The sequence below is a fragment of the Schistocerca gregaria genome, chromosome 2 (genome assembly GCF_023897955.1).
Source record: "Schistocerca gregaria isolate iqSchGreg1 chromosome 2, iqSchGreg1.2, whole genome shotgun sequence".
In the NCBI taxonomy this organism is placed as follows: domain Eukaryota; kingdom Metazoa; phylum Arthropoda; class Insecta; order Orthoptera; family Acrididae; genus Schistocerca; species Schistocerca gregaria.
In genome coordinates this window covers 244,993,024-245,019,289 of record NC_064921.1, presented here as the reverse complement: position 1 = coordinate 245,019,289, position 26,266 = coordinate 244,993,024, and the positions used below count along the sequence as shown (strand labels likewise).

Below are 26,266 nucleotides of genomic sequence, written 5' to 3'. Positions count from 1 at the left end.
CCGACAAGTCGCGATTTGGCCTCCGATCACCTGTCGTATAGAGAGTGTCTGGAATAGGCTAGGGTAAGGTATTACCCTTGCACATTCTCATCCAGAACGTATTTTCATGGTGGTTCTGTAATGGTGTGGGCAGGAAGCAATACAGATGTAATGACAGATTTGGGCTTCGTGGAGCGTGGGAGCCTTACTGCACATCGGTGTGTTGAGGAAAACCTTATGGAGCATGTTGTCCCTTTCACTCCACTGATTAGTGATGGTTTTACACTACTGCCCGACAATGCACGCCCACTATGCTACGCATTGGCCTGCTCGAAGTCCTGAGTTGAATCCTACTTAGCACGTTTGGGACCGGCTGGGAAGAAGAGCCGGTCAGCACTATCCAGAGACCCTACGGCACTTACGGAACGTTCTCCTGGAGGAATGGCACATGATTCATCAACAGGATATTACCGCATTAATCAGGAGCATGCCTGAAAGGTCGAATGCTGTCATTGACGCAAGAGGTGGCGATACGAGCTTTTGAAGATGCGAACAGAGGTCTCCGAGATCGTCGCCAAGGTCTGTGGTCTGTGAAGTAAAGTGTGAAATGAATAACATTAAAACAGACGTGCATTACCTTTATGAGCTCACACGAAATTTACTTGTAGTGTGCATCTATGGCTTAATTCGTCACATTTATTTTTGCCTTACTTTTTTCGTTGTTGGACACTTAGATGGAACTGTACCACAATATTCCATCTCAAGATAGTGGATTAGAGTCATAAAAGTGTCATAAATTTAAAACAAAATTCAGTATTTGTAAAAAATTGAAGTGCGCTTTTCATGCCGGTCACTGTACTTAACATGTTATGTTACTTTATCTGTCTCGTCCTTGAGTTCTGCAGGGCAGTTTTTTTTCCGATTTACGAGTCACGAATTTTATATTACTGCGCACTCAGCTGTAGCTCTGTGCCAACAACCTGAGCGAAGATACGTTTATGTAATGAATACGTCTTCGGGCCTCTTCAGCTGACTTGTTCAAGTATGTACACATGGCGAACGAAGTGTCTGACATTTGGCTCCAGTAGGGCACTGAGCGATCTCAGCGGCGACGGATCATAATTTGTTCCGTACCGGGAGTTGAACCCGGATTTCCAGCTCTACGTGAGGAGATGCCTCAACGGCGTCTACTATCCGGAAACGTCCCCCGCCAACCCAAAACCGCGCTTGCCGCACACTACAGAGTAGCGCCCCCTGTCCGCTAATCCACTTGCTCGCAGCGCAACTGTATTCCCGCAAGAGCGCGGATACTGTTGGGCATCCACAATGAAGTTTCGACGAGTGACCGAAAATCGGAAGTGCCTGTGGCACTCGGCTGAAATCGGAAAGCGATCACGTGACGTCCCTCGCTCGTATGGTGCGATAAATTTTACGAAAGGATTTGATCGCAGTTAAATATTTGTGACAAGAAAGAGTATAAATATTATTGTTGATAGTTTAATTCGCAGCAATTCAACTTGTTCTCTGAGGTTTCTGCCTAACCACACCCTCGAAAATCACGACGTATTCGGAAAAACGGTCAAATATTTGTGACAAGAAGGAATATAAATGTCATTACAAATTTTTTCTCTCGCAGCAATTTCATCTTTTAATTAGACTGATGTCACAAAATGGAAAGAACTCATTATTATTATAATCCGTTCATAAATAACATCGAATACACTTATACTTCTGTTACGTTGATAAAAAAAAACTTCCGAAATGTGTTAAAAACACGAAGATTTAACAAAAAATAAATAGAAAAGAGGTACCTAATTTCAAACCCACATTCTTCCACACTCCAAAAGTGCGCCTCTACCCACAAGACGACAGAAAATACAAATACACTGAAGTGCCTAAGAAACTGGTATTGGCATGCGTATTCAAATACAGAGATTTGTAAACAGGCAGAATACGACGCTGGGGTCGGCAACGCCTATAGAAGACAACAAGTGTCTGGCGCAGTTGTTAGATTGGCTACTGCTGCTACAATGGCAGGTTATCAAGATTTAAGTGAGTTTAAACGTTGTGTTATAGTCGGCGAACGAGGATGGGATACAGCATGTCCGAGGTAGCGATAAGTGCTGATTTTCCCGTACGACCATTTCACGACTCTACTGTGAATATCAGGAATCAGGTAAATCTCTGACACCGCTGCGACCGGGAAAACATTCTACAAGAACGGAATCTACGACGACTGAAGAGGACCGAGCCATTCAACTAAACATCATCGATATGGGCTTTCGAAGGTGAAGGCCCACTTGTACACCGTTGATGACAGCACGCCAGCCGATGTGGCCGTGCGTTTCTAGGCGCTTCACTCTGTAACCGCGTGACCGCTGTGGTCGCAGGTTTGAATCCTGCCTCGGGCATGGACGTGTATGATGTCCTTAGGTTAGTTAGGTTTAAGTACTTCTAAGTTCTAGGGGACTGATGACCACAGCTGTTAAGTCCCATAGTGCTCAGTGCCATTTGAACCATTTTTTTGATGACAACACGACGCAAAGCTTTACGCCTCGCCTGGGACCGTCAACACCGACATTGGACTGATGATGACTGGAAACATGGTGCCTGATCGGACGAGTCGCGTTTCAAATTATATCCAGCGGATGGACGTGTACGGATACGGAGACAACCTCATGGATCCATGGACCCGGCAAGTCAGCAGGGGACTGTCCAAATTGGTGCAGGCTCTGTAATGGTGTGGGCCGTGTGCATTTGGAGTGATACGGGACCCCTCATACGTCTAGATACGACTCTGACAGGTGACTCAAGCATCCTGTCTGATTAACTGCATCCATTCATGTCCATTGTGCATTCGGACGGACTTGGGCAATTTCAGTATGACAATGCGATACCGCACACGTCCAGGACTGCTACAGAGTGGCTCCGGAACACTATTCTGTGTTTAAACAGTTCAGCTGGCCACCAAACTTCCCAGGCTTGCACATTAGTGAGCATATCTGGGATGCGTTGCAAAGTGCTGTTCAGAAGAGATGTTCATCCCTTCGTATTGGTACGGATTTATGGAAAGGCCTGCAGGATTCACGGTGTCAATGCCCTCCAGCACTACTTCAGACATTAGTCGAGTCCATGCCACGTCGTGTTGCGGCACTTCTGTATGATCGTGATATTAACCACGTGTACCAGTTTCTTTAGCTCTGCAGTGTATAACAGCACTATGAAACTGCGCATAGTGAATTTTCTTAGGACTTTTACAGGCGATGTGCAATTAACTGACACTTAATTATAATAGCCGGCCGTTGTGGCCGAGCGGTTCTAGGCGCGTCAGTCTGGAACCACGCGATTGCTACGGTCGCAGGTTCGAATCCTGCCTCGGGCATGGATGTGTGTGTTGTCCTTAGGTTGTTTACGATTAATTAGTTCTAAGTTCTAGGGGACTGATGACCTCAGTTGTTAAGTCTTATTGTGCTCAGAGCCATTTGAACCACTAAAATAAATCACACCTATAGCGGTACATCATCATCGCGACTTTGCCTTAAAATGGCATGCCGTAATAACACGCACGTTATACGCAAACAACCGAAATATGAGGAATCCATATGGCTCCTCCAAAACAGTTAGCGAGGGGCATCACATGATCGCTTTTCGGTTTCAGCCGACTGTCAGGTGTACTTCCGATTTTTCGTCACCCGTGAATTTCGAAACGCCCTCTGGAGTAAACATGGTTGGTGTCTGTCCTTTCAGAAATGAACGTCGTGTTTCTGTTACCATAGGGGCCGCTATTCTGCAGCATGTGGCATACGGAGATTTGGAGCGCATGGGCGACGCGCTCGGATAGCCGAGGCGATTAAGGGGGCCATTCGCGTAAAGCGAGAAATCCGGGTTCGAGTCTCTGTCCGGCACTAATTCTCATCGGTCGCGTTGAGTTCGCTCAATGCTTCACTGTAGCTAAATGTAGGATATTTATTTTGTCACTTATTTCATACAGCTGTTGATCGAATCACAGGTGTCTGTTCTTTCAGACATGGATCTCCAAAAGAGCAGACATCATTCATATACAGTAAGTACGTATGATTTGATTTGTAATTTAGTTTCCTGTATTTTTACTTCCGTATCCCTCTTTTCTTTTTAAACAAATCATCTGATGATTTCTTGGTAATACTCCGAAACCAGTAAGGGTACCTCTCATGCAACCTGAGAACGAAGTATACAGGGTGTTTTATAATTTCTGTTATAAATTTCTCAGGGATGTAGAGAGGATTTTGTAGATAAACTTCTGATAAGGAACCCATGAGCAGAGCCGAACCGTGTGGATATAAAATAACTTCGAAAATCGGATGACTCTCAAATCTCCAGTTTCATGGTACGCACACAGAGGACACAACGAGCTCTTTACCTGTGTACTCTACAGGAGCTGCTCCATACGGCAACCCTTCTGCGCTTTGCCCTAGGTGCATCTGTGGCACAGGCTTTTATACACACGGTCCACAAACCCTTGGAGCTCCACTATCAACCCTCCTAGTAGAAAACGTTCCAGTTTCTTGCAGTCGACGTTGTAGCCGGACAAAAATGGTACACTATTTGATCAAAACGGATTTCATATTAGGTGCATTGCGCTGCCACCTGCTGCCAGGTACTCCATATCAGCAACCTCAGTAGTCATTAGCCGTCGTGAGAGAGCAGAATTGGGCGCTCCGCGGAACTCACGAACTTCGAACGTGATCAGGTGATTGGGTATCACTTGTGTCATACGTCTGTACGCGAGATTTCCACACTCCTAAACATCCCTAGGTCCACTGTTTCCGATGTGATAGTGAAGTGGAAACGTGAAGGGACACGTAGAGCACAAAAGCGTACAGGCCGACCTCGTCTGTTGACTGACAGAGACTGCCGACAGTTGACGCGGGTCGTAATGTGTGTTAGGCAGATATCTATCCAGACCATCACACAGGAGTTCCAAACTGCATCAGGATCCACTGCAAATACCATGATAGTTAGGCGGGAGGTGAGGAAACTTGGATTTCATGGTCGAGAGGCTCCTCATAAGCCGCACATCACTCCGGTAAATGCCAAACGACGCTTCTCCTGGTATATAGAGCGTAAACACTGGACTATTGAAAAACCTTGTGTGGAGTGACGAATCACGGTACACAACGTGGCGAACCGATGGCTGGGTATGGGTATGGCGAATGTCCGGTGAATGTCATCTGTCAGTGTGTGTATTGCCAGCAGTGAAATCGGAGGCAGTGCTGCTATGGTGTGGTCTTGTTTTTCATGGAGGGGGCTTGCACCCCTTGTTGTTTTGCGTGGCACTATCACAGCACAGGCCTACATTGATGTTTTAAGCACCTTCTTGCTTCCCACTGTTGAAGAGCGATTCGGGGATGGCGATTGCATCTATCAGCAAGATCGAGCACCTTTTCATAATGCACGGCCTGTAGCGGAGTGGTTACACGACAATAACATCTCTGTAATGGAGCCTGCACAGAGTCCTGACCTGAATCCTATATAACATCTTTGGGATGTTTTGGAACGCCGACTTCGTGCCAGGCCTCACCGACCGACGATATCTCTCCTCAGTGCAGCACTTCGTGAAAAAGAGGCTGCCATTACCCAAGAAACCTTCCAGCACCTGTTTAGAGTGCAAGAGTGGAAGCTGTCATCAAGGATAAGGGTGGGCCAACACCATATTAAATTCCAGCATTACCGATGGAAGGCGCCTCGAACTTGTAAGTCATTTTCAGCCAGGTGTCCGGATAATTTTGATCTCATAGTGAAAGTGATGGACTGAGTTACCAGGAAAAACACTCTCGGTATAAGTGTTGCGTAGCTCTACAATTATGCACTGCACCGCGAAGCGGTACTAAGTCCCATCTACAAGCTGTGGAAGCCTGTAATAGCTATTGTGAAATACCATGAATAATTAAATAAATGATACAGTGAGTCTGAATGAGTTGCAGCAGTCACAAAAAAACACACACAGAACTGGTATAGACGGATCTAAAACCGGAATTAGTTTGTTTCCCATAATTAATTTCAACTAATTCGTTCGTTAATGACGCTAAAATCATACACATCCTACGGATATTGAGATATTTGCGAAAGTTCTCACGTCACTTGTCACACGCGCTGCGGGTTGCCACTGCGCATGCGCCGCCAGCGTGGTGGGGGAAGTTGCCCTCACCCGAGTGTCGCGCGCGCGCTAGAGCTCACAATCGCTCCGTGGCTTGCGTCGTGGGTGGTTGTCGTTGGAGTTCGTGAACAACGTGGTTGCCGTGTGAGCGCCGCATTTACCTGGTGGAAGTGATTTGGCGGGTGACGAGTATTCTTATCTCCTTCCGCGTGTGAGAGGGTTGTGAATACGCCGCCGTCGAAAACAAGCGGCCGAGGGGCGCAGCAGGGTCAAACAGTGAGTGTGACTTTTTTCCTTTAAATAATTGATCGATTTTTCTGAAGTGATTGGTGTGTGTGTGTGTGTGTGTGTGTGTGTGTGTGTGTGTGTGTGTGTGTGTGTGTGTTCCATAAAATTTTGTTAGAAGCATCTTCGGTTGCTCGGAGCAATGTCATTCATAGCATGTAAGCTGAATGAATGTGATAAAGTGTCTTGTTTTTATTGTGGAGCATTAAAGGAAACGCTGTACTAATTAATACCTTGCAAAGTAATGCTTAAATATGACACTCGAAAAGAAAATTTATCTGGAGTACCCATTGATCCATGAGCAAAGGCTCATCCAAGATGGGGGAAGCACCTGTTGAATATAACCTCTCGCTGTTCTTGTTTACGTCTTGAATGCTACACGCCAATAGACCAAATGTACAGTAAACTTACCGAAAACCGATCCAGGTTTGCACTGGCTTCAGTCTTGTGGAACTGAAGTTTTCTGTTAAAGTTCCAAACACAGTCGAAATTTAAAGTCCTGTGTTCAGTAAGCCCAAAGGAATGAACGTTCCCATCCGCAAACGGACTTTTATCCAGATAGCCAGACAATGCCACGCGGATGACAATAACAATGTCCCCAAATTTAGGGAAGTTTACCCACTCGGGTAATTCGTCGTATTTCCAATCAAAACAGTATAGCAAAATATGCACACTTTAAACTCCAAAAATTAGAAAAGATTTAAGGCAAAGGTTTGTGTTATCTTCACAGGTGTTCTCCCTCTCTCCCTCTGTTTATTTTTGCTACTGGATTAAACAGATCGAAACAAAAATTTGGTCGACGAGAATATAGCACTGCCGTATTTAGGCGGGCTTGCAGTCAGATTGCTGGCACTGGATTCGAACTCATAGTACTACATTGCTAGGTCAATGCGCTGTTCTCCAATCGAGCAGTTCTCATAATCCGACTTGCAGCTTCATCGTGCAGCTGCTCCCCCACTCTTTTCAAACAGTTTGCAGCGTAAAACTGATCAGTAGATAGATATCCGTCTCTTAAGCACACTGCGTTAAGAAAGCAGTGACAAGTCTTGTAAATATAGGAAAGAAATCCTTGGTTGTGTTGAATGGTAGTGGTGGTATGACTTCAAAAGGTTATCTAGTATAGTTATGGGGCTAAGCCTTCAGTGATGTAGGAGCGCAGCTCCGGAATAAAATCCTAATGTTACGTAAGACACCAGCAGCTACAGGTTTTAAAGACTCCTGGAAATTTCTGTAAGATTACTTGCTATGTAAAGCAGTTCACTGCGGTGGTCTGTACCGCAGTAGTACGACGAACCGTCTGAAGGATAACAAGCGAGGAGTAGATTTCAAAACATGCAGTTAAATTAGCTATTTGTACAACTTTTTGTGATACACATGAAGGGATATCAGTAAATTGCTTCAGCGCACACCACATCCAATTTTTTGCCACCCTTCTCTCGTCACTAATTGGATATTAACTGCAGCCTTCATAAATCTTAAGAGCATGACCTTACAAATGACGTTAAGTATTGGAAAGTGTAGTGGGTGAATATACCATTCTTTCTGTGCATATAACGACTGTCATCAGATATTTAACATAGGCACGAATTGGTAGACTAAAAGACGCTCCACAGGACTTAACTCGGCAACAAAACGTTATAGCAAGCACAGTTGTCAAACATTTTCCAAGAAATAAGTGATATCTGCTACTTGTACATAAGTTCGCAAGATGGTGCACTAGTAAATTGAATGAGCGTGACAATGATGACTGAAGTTTGCGCGATAGATTTCTGCGTCTTCAGTAGCCTTTACTTTGCCTGTTTATTTATTAGCGGCATCGTTTCCCTTAATCACTTTTGAAAAACGAATGTTGGACCTGGGTATCTCAGAACTTGCCTATCTTCCCACTACTCAGAGGCCGTAAGAATTGAAGGGCTGGAACCTGAGACGTGGACTGTGCTAGAAATGTAGAGAAAGCAAGATCGTGTTAGCGTTTTATAACTTGAATCGGCGATTTATGCCTTGAATGGGAGTCTAAGTTTCCCTCGTATTTGCAGGTTCATTTTTTGTGATTACTTAGTTAATATTCTTGCGGCTAACGGTCCGTAACAATTGAAGTTTCTGTAGGATTCGCGTTATTGTTGCTGTAACCACGGCTGTAAACAGAGGCACTCACGCAGTCAACATAATCAGTGGATTCAGGAATCTGACAATACTAAAACGAGAAAACAAAAAACCATATCGAGAGAAGCGACAAATCTTGAAATCGAACTACGAGAGTAGAATTAAATTCATTGCTCGTGTGATTTTTAGTATTTGATGGTACTGAAAAGCAAAGAGAAATTAAACAGGCGAGCACAGAACGCCGTACAGCAGTTCTGGCACTGGATTCGAATTCAAATGACGCTACCTTTAAACTCCCGTCTGATATTCCAGATTTTCTCAGTGGTTTTTGTGAACTGAGGAGTTGAAAGATTCTCTCGAAAGGGAATAGCAATTTTCGTTTTTCTATCTTTGAACACTCCGAATTCGGTATCAATTTTAATGACTTCGTCGACGGACGGACAATTAATATCTCAATCTTCGTTGAAACAGCTTACGGAAGATTGCAATTTGAAGGACTAGAGCTTCAGTGCGCGCGCGCGCACACACTGTAGTAATCCCTAGGTAAGGAACCACCTCTCCAGATTGTAGTCGGCTCACAATTTGTCACACCATTTAACGCGGCAATAACACATTTGAAAATGTTGCTTTTCTTCTTGCACTGTGACAAAAGGAACACCTATGCAATGCGCTGAGAAATTTTGTTGCCGATATATCTTAAGAGCTGTAACTAAAACAGAAGTTGTCAATAAATGCCATTACGTCTTCTACAAAACACGGAAAATCGGAGCTGCAAAAGCTGTACTCTGTTCATCACAAGAATAAACCTGATGTAAACATTCGCCGGCCGCGGTGCTCTCGCGGCTCTAGGCGCTCAGTCTGGAACCTCGCGACTGCTACGGTCGCAGGTTCGCATCCTGCCTCGGGCATGGATGTGTGTGTCAATAGGTTAGTCAGGTTTAAGTAGTTCTAAGTTGTAGGGGACTGATGACCTAAGATGGTAAGTCCCATAGTGCTCAGTCATTTTTTTGTAAACATTACACCATATATTCTTCCGCGTTTGCTTGAACCTCAATGGATTTAGTTTCACATGGAGTGGTAGCCAAACTGTGTCCTGTACAGTAAAGTACGATCATAAGAAGTAGTCTTATCTTATGCTGTGTTACGCGCACATAGACTGAGCGATAAAGCGGAACAAAAGCTTTACTGGCTCATTAAACTTGGACCAACTGACTGGCCAGTGCTGTCAAAATAACCTGCGATGATACGAGCAGTTGCAGTTCAGACGTAGAGACGAGCAGAGAAACAATGTAGCTTCGAATGCCAATTAATTTTTCAAATTGTCAAATGAAATATTTCACAAAATTGTTCACTACCGCACATTTCTTAGGTCATCCGACGAAAAGCAAGAAATGCTACCTAACGTTGTATGTCATGAAAAAGGATACTGCTTGGAATTCACGTATTGTTTAATACTGAAGTCACTGAATTAGTCTCTTAGCTCCTTCCTTATCCGAATCCGAGAAATAAATTTCAGTTGTGAAATTGGGAGGCAGGATGTGGGAGAAGCCAGTGTCTAATCTTGACTGCGGACAGTTAGTGTTCTTTACTGTAGGAGGCACTTGGAATGAACTGAGAATTGCTTCGCCATTCCAAAAAAAAAAAAGTTCTTCGAAATAAGTTCCTGTTGTCTGTGGCTCATTGGTTTGTGGTTTAATAAGACACCTACAACTTCCAAATAAAATCAAATGCAGTCAAACAAATACCATCAAACAATGGCTATCCTCCCTCAGTGGACTCCATACTGCACAAAAAGCAGAAGAAACAGGTTTACTCTTTTCTTTATCTTGTCCTTGACCTACCGCTTCAAGGACGCAATAGGTGGTACACAACTCCATACTTAGTCTCACTGGATGTAGCCAGACAGCTTAAATCCAGGAACGTAAATACATGTTATGTACATAACACTCTTGGACACTTTTTCTCATTGATTAAGAGAGCACACCAGCTTTGGTAAAGATTTGGATGTATAAAACTACTAGTAATTACAGCACATTCTATACAGGTCAGTCTCGCAGGGCAATGTTTACCTGCTTGAAGGAACACCAGAGATTGGAGAGTTAGAAAAGATCAAACTTTTACAGACCTCCTCCTTAAAGGAGGCCATAGTTAGGAAGTTGAAACTTGAATCATTACGCCACATCCACGAAGAAAGGTAGATGAACTATCGTGAAATAATGAAATTAATGAACATGTGTCCTACAGTCCAAGCTTAGTATTGAATGACCAGACACAGTTTCCCTATTCGCCACTTCTAAACGCAGATACTACTCATAATACCATCCGGTTACTAAAATTTCTCTCGTGTTTAAAAAATTTACTTTGTGTAATCACAGCTGTTTTACTCACCTGCTTAACATCACTATATTTTATCTGCTCGTAAATTTAGCACCTGTTAAAGACAAGATTATTTCGTTCAGCCACATCTTTGGAGCATATCACCAGACTTCATTGTTCAATTATTTTCTTGTATGTACAACTGTTGAAATTTGCCTGTAGTTCATTACTTAATGTTTTACATTTATTCTTAGTTAAATAGTAGTATATTGCATATACATTGAAACAATCCCTCTTGTTTCAATCTTAATTCTAGCATTTAACATTTCATCTCTGGAAATGGAGGTACTCTGTAGATGCACTACTTTAAAATCTTTGATCCAACAAAATTTCACTGCATCATCTTTGTAACTGATGATGGCGTCACAGTCGAAAACCAGTTCGTGTAACAAATAATAAATATTGTAGAATGTTATACTAGTATTGTTGCATTCATAACACGTACAAAACTGAATATAATTTCTCATCCATATTTAAAAATTATAAGTGCCCAAAGAAAATTATTCATTATAAAGCGCAATCTGGTGCCAATGTTGACGATGAAGGGGTAGGGGAAGAGGGTAATGGTCTCAGAAATGTCGGGAACAACTGATGTAGAGGTTCAGGGTTTAATCCTTATCCCAAAGTTGATATTTGTCAACTATCACTTCTTCCCCCCTTTGCCAGTGCTTGTTAAAATGAAAAATGTCGAGTTGCATCGTGACTCGGAGTCCATGCTAAACGGTGGTCCCTCTAGAACTCGCTCGGTTAGTCAGTTCTGATATGAGGTATGCAAAATCTGAATATAATAATTTCTCCTGTCTTCCTTCTTGTAGTGATCAAGCTGAGAAAATGGCAGCAATCAGCGTAGACAGTGCACACTCGAAGGTCTGATAAATTTCAAAGCGCAGATCTTAAGTAAAGACCTCCATCTAGATATGCTGGGGCAGTGGGACTGGCTAAGTGCGGAGTGGATGGGGCCTCGAAGGCCAAAAGCTGTGTTCCAGCGCAGTTTGGGGGGGGGGGGGGGGGGCATTCCAGGAGGCGGGAACCGGTTCCCGTGGCCGGCCAACCGCGAACCTCCGCTCAGGGCCGCTAGGCACGTGCAAGGAGAGCAGAGCCAGGCCGCAGCTGCTGCGTCGCGACACCAACGTGTCTGCCTCGCCACCTGCCTGGACAGAAGAGAAACCTCAACCCCTGCCACTTACCCGGCTTGATGAGATTCTTCTGCGAAAATACGTATACTCACCATTAAAATCACTATTCCACGAATGATAGCAAATACTGCGATTTTCCTTAAATTCCAGTTTGTCCATGTTTTATAGAATTCGTCGAGGTCTGAGACTGTTAAGAGGTACACTGTATTGGTACCAATGAGTTTGATTTCATATCTATCTTCACAGCACGCATTTCAGCAACCTGCTGTCATGTGCCTAAAGCCTAGTTTACGCGATGGCACTAGGTTGAGCGAAAATTCGCTATCTGTCACTGCGCAAGCGCGACGCGCGATTGCGCAACTCGTTGGTGAAACTAAACAGTTTCGACCTATTCCAACTTTGGCGACACTTAATTAGTAGTTGTATGTGTTTTGAGGTTAGCTGTCGTGTCCGTAGTGTAAATAAACATAGATATGAGTGAGCAATGGTAGAAATTTTTTCGCTTCTTTATCTATGCTTTGTGACGTTGTTTGTAGGCTTTTAACGAAGTTGATAATAGAAACAAGCAGCGACGTGTTATCGCGCATGAGGCCGTCCTACGCGCAGTCCTGACATGAATGGATTGGCAATATCTGAGCTGCAGAGCAAAATTCATTGTTAGGTGAACGTACAAAAATCAATTAAGTAAAACCCAGGCAAGCAAGACATCTGGCTGTGGAACAGCCCACGCCTACATGACTAAATTTCTGTGCTTAGTTGGCAGATTCTATGTACAGGAGGAAAGACTACACAATTCTGGCGATTATTGCTGACTAGTCTTTTACCCACGTATAAGTTAGACACCCTCTCACATCTATCTATCTATCCATCTGAAGCACCCACCTCTGTCTCCCCAATTCTCTCTTTTTCATATCCTCTGCCCATTTCTTCCAGCACCCCTGACCACATCTCCCTTTTCACCTGTGCACTGCCCTTCAGTGCCTTTCACCTGTCTCATGCATCTTTGTCCTCCCCCTCTCTATTTCCTCCTCTCTCTTGCTCTCTCAGCTCTTCAATCCATTTCAGCCTGTCTGCAGACATTTTCATCGGCATGTGCAGCCCCTGCAATACAGTTCTGTTATGCAGGTGGACACTACTTGCAAAACACACCTGTACTGCAGGGTGGCTACACGTCAGGGGCTTGAAACCCATTTATTTGCCCTGATGTACTGGCTGCCATGCAAAGTAGGTCAATAAAGCAGACCAATACTATTCTAACGCATATACCAGTATTGCAGGGCAACCTACATATTCGGGCCATAAAACCATTTCTTGCCCCCCTGACATATACACTTCGCAGCAGGATAATAATGTTGCCACACATGCTCATTGTGCAGGATAGCTTATATACCAAGAACTGGAAAAAAGTTTTTGCTCTATCTCCGCTCCTATTGGAGCTAGGTGGTTAAAAGCACCACTTTCCTGTTTCTATTTAGTGTGATACAGGGTGTTGGATGTTACTCTGTACTATAATTTTGAAACACAATATAGATATGGGAGAGCCCAGTACAAATCCTCGATTACCAAGAAATTCAATGTGTTTTTAGTTTATTCTGGAGACAGTGCTTCATGTATTAGTGTCTTTTTTCCATAGTCCATTATAAACTCTATTTAGAAGAAACATGAACTGTTATGGTGATATTATTAGTTGATTAACTTTTTTAGTCTTCCACAGCCTTGAACTGGCATCCTTTTCTTCATGGAATTGTGAAAACTAAGATTGTTTTTCTTCTTTTATGCCGATAAGCATTAACACCATCACAATTCGTGCCACTGCCAAAACTTCCATTTTAGACACTATTCTGGCGCTATCGAAACGATGTACACTGGCATCGCTGTATGTACAGTAATGTACGAAACAATGTGCGCGAAAAGAGTTGCACAGCCTATTGGTCGTCGTACAAACTAGACTTATTTCACTCGTGCATCATTGAATGAACTCGGACTGTTGTTTATTTCAACATTTCCGTCAATTATCAATCGCTTCGGATTTTTAAGCCGTTATAAAATGATCTAGGAAAGTGGCCATATGTACAAAAATGATAGCGAATTCACGTTTTGTTTCCATTCACTTTTGGATCACAAAAATTTAATGCTGTTGATTTTTGAGATTTTGTGCCCACAATGTGGCAAATCTGCAAGGAAATCACAAACGGAATCGGTTGTGAAAGGAAGAAAAAATTTGAACAACAGGATGAGTGGGGAAAATAACGCATTCATTCAAGAGAGTGTGGCAGTGGCACTGTACATGAATTCTTATCCACTAGTTACTTATTACAGATTCATGAAAAGTGGTAGAAATATGTGCATTGTGCCATTGAGCTTATGTTCTGAAATGTTGCCTCAGTCTAGAAAGATTGGTTACTTTTAATGTGCCCTGTTTTGTGTTTCACACATTTAAATATTTTCAGTGGTATCTTTACTTCAATTTTGTGGGAATATATCCTTCCTTAACATACAGAAAATAATTTTTCTCATTTCACATGAATCAATAGGAATCTGATAACAGCATGCTGCCGACACTGGTCGTACGAGTAAATGTTGGAGAATAAACTTTACTTACGCTAAATTTATATGTTCATATGCAGTGTAGAGGACGGATACGTAATTAAACGTGTATGTCACTTTGGGCTATTCCCAATGCGAAAATTAGAACAGAGGTGTCACATTTTGCACCAACAATGACTGTCCCAGCTGGGCATCGACTCGAACTGAGCTTGAATGACAGGTACGAACCTACGTCTTTCCACGCTGCGTAAGGTCTGTTCCACAGCCTGTCGTAGTGGCTGGCGGGTAGTGGAATGGCAGTCTCGCCAACCCACTACCGGATGCTATCAATGGTAAAGATATCTGGAGAGTGTGGTCGCCTGGACAACAGTCAAACACGTTCTGTATCGAGGCGGGACAGGACATCACTGGCAACATGCGGTCTTCCGTTATCCAGTCGGAAGGTACAGGTTAGGAGACCTGTAGGGCACAGTCACTGACCTTAACGTGTTAGAAACGTAGTGGTCTGCTGACCAAATTGCCGGCTGTACGAGCCAGAGGTGACCCTGTTGTGTATCAAATGACACTAGTAGTGTCGTGCCCGATGCCACGCCCCATAAAAATTACGAATGTTACCTGGCAACCTTCCTTCTCGGAGCATTCACACACGAATACGTCCATCGTAGCACTAGGCGCAGAGTGATTACTAGTGTCAAAAGACCGGCTGACGTGTGGTGGTCTTCGGCCCTCCACACACGGAGCAACTCAATAGCAACATATTGACGACGCGAGTCGTAAGAGACCAGCAGCGAATCTCTTCTGTGTAGGTAAATGGGGCTCCACAGACGGCGCGGTTGCAGGATGACTCCCCTGTCAGTCACTTAACTAGTTGCCAACCAATTGCCAGTGACTCTGCACCTGCACTGCCAAGCGATCTCAGTTCTGTCATGTCTTTGAACATAGCTGTGTATTGGGGTAATTAGAAGATGGACGAGCAGGACGTGGACGTGAACATTAGCTTTGTACGACAAGTCGATAAAAACCCATTTTATACAACTACAAGGTCCCAGGCTTCTGAAAGAGAGTTGTGACATACACAAAAAGCCGAAGAAACTGGCACACCTGCCTAATACCGTGTACGGGCCCCGCAAGCACGCAAAAGGTACCGCAACACGACGTGGCATGAATTCGACTAATGCGTGAAGTAATGCTGGAGGGAATTCACACCATGAATCCTGCAGACCTGTCCATAAATCCGTTAAGAGTATGGGGGTGGGGAGGGGGGTGGAGATCTCTTCTGAACAGCACCTCTGTGGTTCATAAATATCATAATACCTCCGGTTTCTTCTCTTGAAAATATGGTAACCCTAGGCGGAGAAAGTGGGGTGCGAGGTGGATAAAGAAATGTACTGTACATCTAGTATTCATAAAAAATTAGTGTTCAAAAAATTGTAAATCATATCGATAGTATTCTTTCGTGTGGCTACCAGCCTTTGTTATACTTTCTAAAATAACATTGCCGAATGGAAAGAAAGTAAGAAGGGCAAATCTCCGATAAATGCAACTACGGCGGTGTTCACACGTAAATGATTTAAACTAGTACAGACTACCATCACCGTATTTGTGTGCATACATCTCAAGATGTCTAGGTTCAAAATAAAGGTAAAGATGTATTATGGCTGTAGAAGTGTTCAGTGGATCTAGAAGAAGCTACGAATTTCCAATGGCCGTTACAGCTTGTTTGCTACTATACACAGCCTGCAGTTCATATTTCTTCGGATGTACGGATGACTCCAGAATTTTCCTATTTTCCTAGTTTTCTTATGTGGCAATAATAATAATAATAATAATAATAATAATAATAATAATAATATTTATATTTGTAGTAGTAATCCTCCTTAGAGGTTGAATCTGTACTCGACAATGTAACCAAAATATGCTCTGGTGGGTCAAACAATACTCCCTCTCCTCCACGCTCCACATGGCAGCTGCAGTTTCTCACTTCCGAGTTGGTCCGTATGAGGAACTGCGTTTCCAGTTGCCCGTTGCGTTCTTTTTTCAGCCGCCACGTGTCCGGAAGGCCTTACTCTTCCCGGCTTTAAACAGTCCCGTTGCTGTAATGAAGTGCTCATCCATGCAGAGTAGTGTCACAGTTGGCAAAGGCTGACTGGGCAGCAGGCCATCTGTGGTGCCGTGCCGTGACGTTTCAGAGCGCAGACAGGTGGCAGCAGGTGCGGCTCGGCGCCCTTTGATCTGCGGCCATCCGGCTGGGCGCTCGCTTTTCAAGCGACTGCCCCCTGCTGTCTGCTTCCGGCTGCTTCCGTTGCCATCAAAGTCTAGCCGGGTCCCAAAGCAACACAGCATCCAGCCGAGCGGCTATATCTGAGGGTATTTACTGGTCATGGACTGGAGGATCACGATTTTGCATTAATCCATGGGGGACTGATTATTCTTTTCTTTGACCGCACGTTTTTATAGTCCCTGTTTGTCCAATTAGCTTTTCCTCATGTTACTCGCCCTGGAAACTTGCACATGCACACATCCTCATTACGTGTATTTTACGAGGGTCGGTCAAAAAGTAATGCCTCCCATTTTTTCTACTTAAAAAAATTAAGTTAAGTGAAATATTTGAATTTGGCGCCATTCCTCAAACCTTCTTCTGCAATCCACTGCAGTAGTAACTTTCTGTGTCAACAGGTGGCAGCACAGCAGAAGTTTGTAAGATGGCCGACATCGATGTTCGTTTCAGACAGCGTTGTGTGATTGAATTCTTGAATGCAGAAGGTGAAACGCCCATACGCATTCATGAAAGACTGAAGAAGGTGTATGGTGTTGTGACAGTGGATGTCAGCACTGTTAGACGATGGGTTCGTCGTTGTAAGGAAGCTGAAGGGCAAACACCGTTGACTGACGAAAAGCGGACCGGCAGGCCGGTGAGTGCAGTGACTCCACACAACATTCAGCAAGTTGATGACATCATTCGTGGTGACCGTCGGGTGACTGCAGATGAAGTGTGTCGCATTATTTCTCTTAGTAAAGGCAGTGTGATCACGATTATTAAACAATAGGGGTACTCAAAAGTTTGTGCACTGTGGGTTCCAAGAATGTTAACCGATCAGAATAAAGAGGCAAGGAAAACAATAGCCTCCCAACACTTGCAGCGCTTCCGTTTGGAGGGAGATGAGTTTCTGAAAAAAATTGTGACCGGGGACGAAACATGGGTGCATTTTTTTGAACCCGAATCAAAGAGGCAGTCAATGGAGTGGCGTCACACAAGCTCGCCCGAGGAAGAAAAAATTCAAAACTGTGCTATCGGCAGAGAAAGTTATGGCAACAGTTTTCTGGGATACAGAGGGTGTGATTCTGGTTGATTTTTTGGAGCAGGGATGCACAATAAATTCTGTTCAATACGTCACAACCCTCAAAAAACTTAAAGCACGTCTTCAGCGAGTTCGCCAAACAAAATCAATGGCAGATGTTCTTCTTTTGCATGACAATGCAAGACCACACACCAGTCGTCACACCTCTGACGAGATTGTCAAAATTGGATGGGAAGTTTTGCCTCATCCCCCATACAGCCCTGACCTGGCACCATCAGACTTCCATCTGTTCGGGCCACTAAAAGAAGCTCATCGTGGGATTCATTTTGAAGATGAGGAGGCCGTCAAACATCCGTGCGTCAATGGCTTAGGAAGCAGAGCTGTGATTTTTACCGTGCTGGGATACATGCCCTTGTTCAAAGATGGACCAAAACTGTAGAGATGGGCGGAGATTACATTGAAAAATGACAAAATGATCCTCAATGTTGTGGTTTTCAACCTATGTAATTGCATTTAAATTTCCTGACAATTAAACGTAAAAAAAATAGGAGGCATTACTTTTTGACTGACCCTCGTATTTTATTAACCGGCCAAGGTGGCCGAGCGGTTTTAGGCGCTCCAGTCTGGAACCGCGCGACCGCTACGGTCGCAGGTTCGGATCCTGCCTCGGGCATTGATGTGTTGTATGTCCTTAGGTTAGTTATGTTTAGGTAGTTCTAAGTTCCAGCGGACTGATGACCTCAGAAGTTAGGTCCCATAGTGCTCTGAGCCATTTGAACCATTTTTTATTTTATTAGCCCTGCTGATCAGAGATAATTAGGATCCAATTTTCTCTGTTTGCATGCTGCTGCCATTCTCTTTTCTCCGTGAATACTCTACCTTAAATCGACTTTATTCACATTTATTTCGCAGTTTCTCTCCTGCCGCACTTCTCATCTTCCAATCCTGTGTCAGTGACTTTATCTAGAACGTTAGAGGAATTTGTGTGCACACTATATACTTTTTTACTTGTTGGTTTCGGGGTATAGTTTGTCGTTCCTTGTATGTTACGATTTTGTGGTTAAGTCCGGGAGTCTGTGGTACCTCCAATGAATTTTTTTCTCTCCTTTGGAAGTTTGATGCGAGGTTGGACAATTTTTCGTTTTCCGGCATTTTAAATGGCTCTGAGCCCTATGGGACTTAACTTCTAAGGTCATCAGTCCCCTAGAACTTCGAGCTACTTAACCGTATCTAACCTAAGGACATCAAACACATACACGCCCGAGGCTGGATTCGAACCTGCGCGGTTCGGCTGTAGCGCCTAGAACCGCTCGGCCACTCTGACCGGCTTCGGCATTTTACTCTGTAGCTACCTTCTGTTCTATGCTGGACGAGAGGCTCTTGCCTTCTTTGAGTGTCTTTTCCATGCCACACTCTATGCGAAGTGTGCGTGTTTCGCTATCATGCAGGGCTTATGGTTCGATAATTACTCCTATGTGAAGAAATTTTTTGCCGTAGGTATAGCATTTCCGCAGGCTATTTTGTGTTTGTGTAGGCGAACTCTGTGGTATTTTCTCTCAGTAGTTACAGAATCCCGCCCAAGCATTCGGTGTGTAGGACCCTCAAAATTATCTGCCTGTAACATACCTAGCCGAATCCATCTGAATTGTTTAGCTGTCTTCATTTAACCCGACCAACTGTGTGTCCCAAACGCTCGTGCAGTACTAAAGAATTGGTCACAAAAGTATTCTGTGCGCGGTCTCCTTCAGATGGTCTGCACTTCCCTATGATGCTTTCAGTCAACCAAAGATGGCCATACACCTTTCCAACATCATCTGACGTGCTTGTTGCATTTCGTGTTTCTTCGCAGCGTTACGCCTAGGTATTGAATAGAGATGGCTGGCTGTCGCGCCAATAATACTGTATTCGATCATCTTATTTTCTAGCACATCTGCTTCAGCGAAAGTTTTTTCCACATTGAAGACAAGGCGTTGTTCGTAAAGCCAAATAGAAATTCTGCTTGTCGTCGTTTTCTTCTACTGTAACTCGACGATGAAACTTTCCAGTAAATTGCAGGGCCATTAACAAAGTCACAGGTTGCTGCACAGGGCAAGTGTTATCAGATTACCTATGTCGTAAATACCGTATATATGCAATGACAACAAATTTTCCTTATTCAGAAACTCTTTTCATGCTATTTTCAGTCTATTTTGTATGCTGTCTACTTCGCCATAGTCCCAATAGCAAGACTGGTCTACTCCTTATCTAATTCGCATCAAAAGAGTTAATTTGACTACGTTCTATTACTTTTAATCTCTTTTTTGATGAAGTAATAAGTTTCCACAACACTGATCCCTCCATTCTGCTAATCCTCAAAGTCCCTTGCCTTCGGACAGGGTTAAAACGCCATTGGCAAACCATAGGTTCTATTTCTTCCTGAACGTGAATTCTATTTTCAAATTTCCCCATAGTTCACGTTAGCAGTTGTTCGTTGAACTAACTTGTGAGACAGACTAAAGTTCTGTCTACCTTTTGAACTACTGCTTCCAATTTGACTTCCGACTCTTAAAATTGCAAGTTGATTGTTTTAGTTATTAACTTTTCGCTCGCTGTGTTTCATGCTTGACGCTTCAGAGTTTAAAGCTGAATTCCAGTCAACATTCTCAAAGGCTAACCCCCAAGTGTATAAGGGCAATAACAGTTACGTCTGTCTCTTTCAATATGTTTTGGAAGATAAATCATAGCGTCAATATTGTCTGGCGTGTTACTAAAGCAGTAAACCTCCCATTCTTCAAACAATCTTAACTGCCTTGTACAAAACTATTTGAAACGTCTGATTACTGAGTTGAGGTGTTGAATATTTGACATTAAGCGTGTAAGCAAGAAAGTCTGAAAAAGGTTTGAAATTGTGCTTTGTTTTGTTGATGAAGTCGCTAACCACTCTCATTACGAAGCAGTGGATGAATATGGTTCAGGTAATTCGCGCTCCATTTGTGTGTGTGTGTGTGTGTGTGTGTGTGTGTGTGTGTGTGTGTGTGTGTGTGTGTGTGTGTGTCGTTGCTTTGCGTTATTCCTCCTTACACATTCTGGAGTCGCAGCGTCAGACAACGCTCTGGATGGCTCACAATCAGGCTTACGCGTCCCGATTTCTAAACACAGCCTGTCAGAGATATTTTGAGCCGGCGAGGTCATGGTCCGTCTTGTTATTGCTGGCAGTCATTTAATACAGACAATACCCCGTAGGTGTGTAGCTGAGCTTACTACGGAACTTAACTGCCGCCCACAGACAGTACTCACCTGAACGCAGCTGGAGGGTTTCAATATCATTTTTATTGCTTTATGACGTACATAAACGTTATGTAAGCACCAGCTCTTAACATGTCATTAATTACTTTATTATTGCCAGTAAAACAGTTACGTGTTTCGAGCTTTGTCGCCATCAGAGGGCATTAATAAGTAATCAAATTTTACTTTATGCTGACGTGAGCTGGAAGCTGCGTGGGTAAATACCTACATTTTCGGGTAATATTTTCGGAAAATCAAAATGACTTTCCGACCATTAGCACATTCGCCGAACAATAGGTGAAAAATGCATGGGCGAGTTTCTGAAATATAATACTGAATCAGTAGCTCTTGACTACTTTCGCGTTCTATCCATCGTAAGGAGCACTATCCTGCAGTGGTTCCCAATCTTTCTTAGACGATTACTCCTGAGTGCAGCCCTCCAATTTCGTTTGAAAAATGCAGAATTTGTTGTGGGCCATCACGGAATATTCCAGCTTCAGCGCCTAATGGCAGTGGCGGGTGCCGTGTGAGAGCACAAGAGCACGTGAACGCCCGAACTTTCGACATCTTGCGGATTTATTGGTTATTTTTCTTTGAACTCTGTTAAACGTAATGCAGATCCGGTAGTCCGAAATACACGACACTAAATCCAGCGCGCTAAGCTACATATTGCTCCTCTACACTCAGTGTAACTTGGCATCGGGCTCGTGAGCACACCTTCACTCCTGCACGCTTTCAGCTACTGCGCAAGCGCAACTAACGTGACGTAATTGCCCTACTGAGCAAATACATAGGGATTTGATAAACAATGTGCACAGTTCACGGCATGCACTGCTGCTCAACTACAAGTTTACGTCAATGCCACCAGATGGTAGCACACTGCAGTAGACATCTACGTTCGCATGGATAAATCCCTCTAGACGCTAGTACGCTCCCCAGATATGCGAAGTCACTATATAGTTAAATTAGATCGGACATCAGTATGTGTTATACTGAGAAACGTATTTTGTGGGATTGTGAATGACATGTAGTACATTAAGTTTAGATTTTATCATAAGAGTAATCCATTTGAGGTGCTGAGAACCATAAAGCATATTATCGTAGATTGTGAGATCGCAGCATTTATTCACGTCATTTGTTGACCTTATAATGGGCCAGGTTTATCTGTGCTGTAGACCAACAGTGCACGTATATCTGAACATTCTCGAAAAACTCAGTGGTTTCTCTGACATTGTTAGATATGGCGGTCGAAGACGGTGTTCTTTTGGCCCTTACGCATACCAGCGCCTCATTCGTATTCTAATCAAGTAAACTTGTGGTTGATACGTACTATTTGAATTCAATCATTTCCACAAATGACAGGTGGTTTTTGGCGTTTGTTGTCTACTGTGCAGCAATCGGCTTTCCTGTTGAGTGTCAATGTGAAGTACGTTAAAATTGTATTCAGCGCTAACAGGAAGCAAAATTACCAGGAAAAATTAGCCGCAAAGGAACTGGGGCATTCCAGACCAGCTCCGTTGGTTGAGAAAGTGACGATATCAAATAAGCTTGACTACAGGCGAACATTTAACAAACAAGTATGTAGAAGTGTACGATGTTGTTGTGGATGCAACGTAAGAATGTCTGATTTGCAGCCCATAAGTTTATTCGTTAACTAATAAATGAATTAGGGATCTTTCACATTTCTCCGAAATAATAAAAAAGGCACGAAAACTCCCACTTACACAAAAATACGAAACGGAGAGTAGCAAAAGCTTAACGATTGTATCGTTCTTGCCATAAATTGTACTCACGTACATTATAGTAAAATTCCACAAAAGTCTTCCCTTTTTCAGACTGAATTGTATAAATATGTTGACAAGCATAACTGTTATACAGCAGATGCTGTTAATTTCTCACTCTCGTGTTTATCCGAATTTAAAAATGTGTCAACACCGAGAATGTATACCTACGAGCCCCCACTGCCTAATAGTGTCATGAAGTTTAGACTAGTGGCGGTGCTATACAGCATTCAAAATGAAGTCTGTAATGGAGGTGAGTTCCAATAAAGACCAGTCATTGAAGGAAAGACAAGAGCATATCGCGGATATTCATAGGCGCTTGTATAATGTCTAGACACCTGGTAACGGATAAAAGCACGGTGAATCGGTGGGTGAGGCTTCTGTCATCGCAACAAGGTTGCGCAAACGCGTCCATACTCCCGCATACCAGACGGCCGCACACAGGTGTGACTCCTAGTGTTGAAACACGCGGACACTCAAATACTTCGCTGTGCAATTGGACGTCTCTAGCTGTGCAGATGCACTCGTCCACCAGTTAAGTACTTAAAGGTATGTGCAGCTGGGTTTCTCACTGCCTAACAAAGGACCATAAAGAGCAACGAAAGACCTTCTGTGCGGGATTGCTTATGCGTTAAGAGACTCGACGTGAAAATTTTTTGTCGAACATTTGTCACAGGCGATGAAACGTGGGTTCATCACTTCGAATCGAAAACGAAACAGCAATCGTGGAGCGGCGCTACACCACCGCTCCTGCAAAGGGAAGTTCAAAGCCGCACACTCCAGCCGGTAAAATCACGGCGACGGTCTTCGGGACTCTGAAAGCGTGGTTCTGTTTGATGACCTCCGAAGTCACTAGTAGAGTGCAACAAGGGTAAACCCAAAAGTAAGGTCCCCTAATTTTTTTTTATAAGTACAGAACTCTGGTGGCAGTTGGTCACACGGTTATGAAGACTGCTTCACGCGCTATGTGTAAACAAGCGCACTCGGCGCTGAGGCGCTGTCTTGGCTTGGCAGCCGTTGAGAATGGAGCTTCCGTTGGATGTTACCGCGCAGTTAATCGGTTTCTGAACGCAAAGGGCACTGCGCCGATTGAAATCCATCGCCAATTCTCGGAAGTGTATGCTGAGTTGTGCATGCATGTCAAAAATGTTCGCAAGTGGTGTAAAGAGTTTGCAGCTGGTCGGACCGAAGTTCACGACGAACAAAGGAGGGGGAGACCATCAATTTCTGAGGAGATAGCGTTCAAGGCTGAGCAAAGCATGCGTGAAGATCGGATCACTCTGGATGATCTCTGCATGTTCGTTCCTGAGGTTTCCCAAGGCACCGCCCACAGAACTTTAACGGAAAAATTGAACTACCGGGAGTTGTGCACAAGATGGGTGCCACGCATGTTGACTGAAGACCACATGCAGCAACGAGTTGATGCTTATCGCGCACTTCTTCACCGCCTTGCAGCCGAACAGGACAACTTTCTGGACCCAATTATCACGGGTGACGAAACCTGAACCAAAACTGCTACAGCGTCTACAAAAATCCATCGACAGAAATGGTGAATATGTCGAAAAATAGCTAAATGTTCAAGCTATAAACTGATGTAAACCATTGTAGAAATAAACAATTCTATGTACTAATAAAAAAATGGGTGATCTTACTTTCGGGATTACCTTCGTACCATGCAGATGTAAAGACCCTCGCATTAAGGTGGCGTAAGGGCGTCACATTGAACAGATATTGTTGAAAAATAGGGTCTTGGAGCCAAAACAGTGGGGAATAGTATGGTGTATTGGAATACTGAAAAAAAAGTCTTTCAAATAGTGTTGCTTTACTTATTGAATGGCCGTCGTCGTCGTGTGTAGTACTAAAATAACGTAGTAGCAGCCATAATATACTAACTGTTTCGTTGTCAATTTGCTCATTTGCGTGATTCTAAGAGAGTAATGAAGCAATTTCTGGCTCATTGGGAGAAGACATTTTCATGATTTAAGTGCATGTTACGTGCTCGTACCTCAGTAGTGTCACAGACGCAACGTAAAATGTACAGAGTATGTGTGTAGTAGCTGGAATATGTGGAGATGTTCATACTTCCATTTTACATGCTGTAAACTCCACCACATGGTGTCACGCATTGATGTACGTATTTGAAAAAAAAATATTTATTGGTAATTTATGTAATCAGTATCGCAGTCTCACGAAAGAGTGATAACAGTAATTTTTTTAAACTAATTCAGTTTCATTACCAAAACAAAATCGAACCCTTTTGTTTTTACCCCCTAGAAAGTTAAATTTTACCCCTCAAGCGGTAATTACACTGAAGCTAGGCTCAATACCGTTTCTTCCAAATCCACCAGAAACAAACGCAAAATAATTTTATTTAAAAAAAGCGGATAGTGTCACTAGAAGCCTTCCTAAGAGACAATCTCCATTCCCTCCGAACTGATTATGCAAATGTAGACGAGATGTGGCTCAGATTCATAGATACAGTAGCAACAGCAATTGAGAGATTCATATATCATAAATTGGTAAGAGATGGAACGGATCCCCCGTGGTACACAAAACAGGTCCGAACGCTGTTGCAGAGGCAACGGAAAAAGCATGCGAAGTTCAGAAGAACGCGAAATCCCGAAGATTGCCCAAAATTTAAAGACCCGTGAAATTTGGCACGGACTTCAATGCGAGATGCCTTTAATAGGTTCCACAACGAAACATTGTCTCGAAATTTGGTAGAAAATCCGAAGAAATTCTGGTCGTATGTAAAGTACACAAGCGGCAAGATGCACTCAGTACCTTCGCTGCGCAGTGCCGATGGTACTGTTACCGACGACTGTGCCGCTAAAGCGGAGTTATTGAACGCAGTTTTCCGAAATTTCTTCACCAAGCAAGCCGAATGGTATATTCCATAATTTGAAACACGAACAGCTGCTAGCACGAGTTTGTTCGAAGTAGATACCTTAGGGGTTGCGAAGCAACTCAAATCGCTTGATACGGGCAAGACCAGGTCCAGATAGTATACCGATTAGGTTCCTTTCAGATTACGCTGATACAATAGCTCCCTACTTAGCACTCATATACAACCGCTGGCTCATCTATAGATCTGTACCTACAGATTGGAAAATTGCGCAGGTCGCACCAGTGTTCAAGAAGGGTAGTAGAAGTAATCCATCTAACTACAGACCTATATCAAAGACGTCGGTTTGCAGTAGGGTTTTGGAGCATATACTGTATTCAAACATTATGAATCACCTAGAAGGAAACAATCTATTGATACGTAATCAGCATGGTTTCAGAAAACATCGCTCTTGTGCAACGCAGCTAGCTCTTTATTCGCATGAAGTAATGGCCGCTATCGAGAGGGGATATCAA

General features: G+C 43.5%; 1 protein-coding gene across 1 annotated transcript in view; it reads left to right on the top strand.

Moving 5' to 3' along the window:
* The first annotated feature begins 6,184 nt into the window (after window positions 1-6,184).
* LOC126336777 (CD82 antigen-like) overlaps window positions 6,185-26,266 on the top strand; it is a 277,993-nt gene continuing 257,911 nt past the window's right edge. The window contains exon 1 of the mRNA XM_050000790.1: window positions 6,185-6,391. The gene's annotated coding sequence lies outside the window, so the exon portion shown is untranslated. The remainder of the gene's footprint in view (window positions 6,392-26,266) is intronic.